The following is a 3,017-nucleotide window of genomic DNA, read 5'->3' as shown; positions in this document are numbered from 1 at the left end:
GCTGAGCTTCGGCTCACGGGTGCTCTATGGTGCAGGTAAAGGCAAGGGGAAAGTCGACCAACCTTGAGTATGGTGAGCGTGATGAGCGAAGCATACATGTCTGGTCTGCCTGGCTGCCACGACCAGGGGTACTTTTGGGGGATGATTGTACCAAACTTAGATTTTGTTGTTTAGTCGACTCTGGTTATATTTTGAATTGTAAATATTTCTAAACAATATTTTTGGGATCACAAATGTTTAATAATTTATAACTTTCAACAAACGATTTATTTCAAGTTTATGACTCTGATTATTGTTTAATTACACTTTTGTCCTAAAACCTCGATTAGCGAGTTAATTGCACGTTTTAAACTCACTTAGTAACGGCTCTAAGGTAGTAGGGCGTTACAAAACCGAAAGATAAAGAAATGGTTGGATTTCACTATGGTTAAGAACGCAGATAATGTTGTCAAAAACAATGCAAATATGGGTAATGCAGCTGACGTCGATCCGCCACTAAGGAACTTTGTACTCCCTACTGTTACAAGGATACATTCAAGCATTCATCCTCCAACTGTTGAGGAAAATAATTTTGAGATAAAACCGTCATGTATTCAGATGGTGAAAAATTGTGTACAATTTGCGGGGTTGCCAAATGAGGATCCAAATCTCCATATCGCAAACTTTTTAGACCTATGTGCGACATTCAAAATGAATGGGGTGAGTAATGAAGTTGTAAGATTGAGATTATTCCCATTTTCACTAAGGGATAGAGCTAAGAGTTGGTTGAATTCATTACAAGCCAACTCTATACTTACTTGGGATGATTTGGCTCAGAAATTCATGGGTAAATATTTTCCTCCTGCCAAGTCAGCAAGAATAAGAGGAGAGATTAATAATTTCCATCAGCTGGTTGGGGAGTCTTTATATGATGCATAGGAACAATTTAAAGAGTTGGAAAGGAAATGCCCACATCATTGAATAGAGAAGTGGCTATTAGTTCATACTTTTTACAATGGTTTGAGGGGCAATACAAGGACAATTATATATGCAACATAAGGAGTAGTGTTTATGAGAAAAAGCGCTAATGAAGCATATGAATTATTAGAAGAGATGGCTATGAATAACTATAATTGGCCAACTGAGCCTGAGAACAAGAAAGTAGCAGGAGTCTTAGAAGTTGATCCAATTGCACTATTGACAACTCAAGTGGCATCTCTAACCAAGCAATTACAACAGACTAATCTTGTCGCACAAGCAATGAAAGTATAGAATGTCATGAGTTGTGAGATTTGTGGGAGACCACATTCTTATGAACAATGCCCGAGCACAGCTTGTTGCTCAACTGATGTGAATAATATGCCTTTGGAACAAGCACAGGTTATTGGTAATTTTTCAAGACCTGCACCCAACACTTACTCCAATTCCTATACTCCTGCTTGGAAAAATCACCCAAAATTGACTTGGAAAAATAATCAAGGGTTACAACCACAATATCCACAGTACCCACCGCAACAACCCCCTCATCAACTGACTTCTGGATTACATTATAGACCATATTATTATCCAAAGCCACGCCCATCTCATCCACCACCACATCCTCAAATGAACCCACCACCAATTCAGCTAGACAAATTAAATCAATTTATGACAAAAACAAGGTCTTCAATCTACAGTTTGGAGACACAAATAGGTCAATTGGCTCATATGTTTTCTAGTAGATAGCAAGGGAATTCGCCTAGCTCCACAAAGGTAAATCCTAAACAGCAATGTCAAGCTGTCACTATGAGGAGTGGGACTAAGTATGATGGACCTACAGTGGTTGACAAGGGGAAAAAGGCAACGGATCAACATGTTACCAATCCAATACAAGAGGAGGTTATTGAAGACCATCCAAAGACAGAAAAACCAAAATACACTGAGCCTACACCAAAGATTCCGTATCCTTAACAGTTTCGAAAGGCTAATCTCTACAAACAATTCTCCAAATTTCTTGAGGTATTTAAGAAACTTCACATTAACATCCCTTTTGCTGAGGCTCTAGAACAAATGCCTAGTTATGTGAAGTTTATGAAAGAGATATTGTCTACTAAGAGAAAAATGGAGAATTATGAAATCGTTGCATTAACTGAAGAGTGTGGTGCAATTATTCAAAAGAAGCTTCCTCAAAAGTTAAGTGATCCGAGCAGCTTTACTATACCTTGCACCATAGGGAACTTTCATTGTGATGAGCTTTATGTGATTTGGGTGCAAGCATAAATTTAATTGTCTGTATTTATAAGGCTTGGTTTGGGGGAAGCTAGACCCACTACATGTAACGCCTTGGATAGCCAAGACCGTTACACTGTGTGTTTGTAAAGTGCTAGACTTGCTAGTCAAGTCTATTAGTGGAAAGCGTGTCTACGAGACTGTAAAGGAACTAGGGTTTAAGATATTTTGGTCTAAAAAGCTACATTTTCATTAAGAAACATTGTTCACTAGCACGGGATCCCAAAAATATTAGTTTAAAGGCCATTTACAAGAGTTACAAGGTTCAAATATATAAACCAGCCATACTAAGGCAAAACGAGCAGTTAGGTGATCCCTGTCCTGACTCACTCCTCGACCATGGCGATCGAACAGCTGGCTATGTACATTTCACCTCGGAGCACTCCACCTCAGGCTTGGTCCAGCTTGCCCTTGCCTTTACCTGCACCACGTAGCACCCGTGAGCCAAGGCCCAGCAAGAAAACACAACAACAACAAAGCATAAGCAATTAGCAACAATTCAATATCTCACATCACATTACATATCTCAACCATGTCATCAATCGGTATAATCAGGTATTCCAACTAATAAGCATATCAACTCATGTCATTTACAGTTTACAAATGATAACTAGGGCTGGCGCCCTCAGGCTACCCCCTCTGTTATCCCGTTGTCTTTGGCTACCAGTGGCCAACCTGCGCTCTGTGCTCTAATATCATGTACGGCACTCTTAGGCCGCTTTTACATGTCCCATGGCGTAATACCATCATTGACACGATACAATTCTCAG

At 39.6% G+C, this 3,017-nt stretch overlaps 1 non-coding gene across 1 annotated transcript; it reads right to left on the bottom strand.

Moving 5' to 3' along the window:
• Positions 1–855: 855 nt before the first annotated feature.
• On the bottom strand, positions 856–962 carry LOC133798865 (small nucleolar RNA R71). Its single transcript, XR_009876082.1, has one exon. It is a non-coding gene; the product is annotated as a small nucleolar RNA R71 (small nucleolar RNA).
• Positions 963–3,017: the final 2,055 nt, after the last annotated feature.

The sequence above is a fragment of the Humulus lupulus genome, chromosome 8 (genome assembly GCF_963169125.1).
Source record: "Humulus lupulus chromosome 8, drHumLupu1.1, whole genome shotgun sequence".
In the NCBI taxonomy this organism is placed as follows: domain Eukaryota; kingdom Viridiplantae; phylum Streptophyta; class Magnoliopsida; order Rosales; family Cannabaceae; genus Humulus; species Humulus lupulus.
The sequence above is the reverse complement of the archived record's forward strand: the minus strand, read 5'-3'. Positions and strand labels throughout refer to the sequence as shown.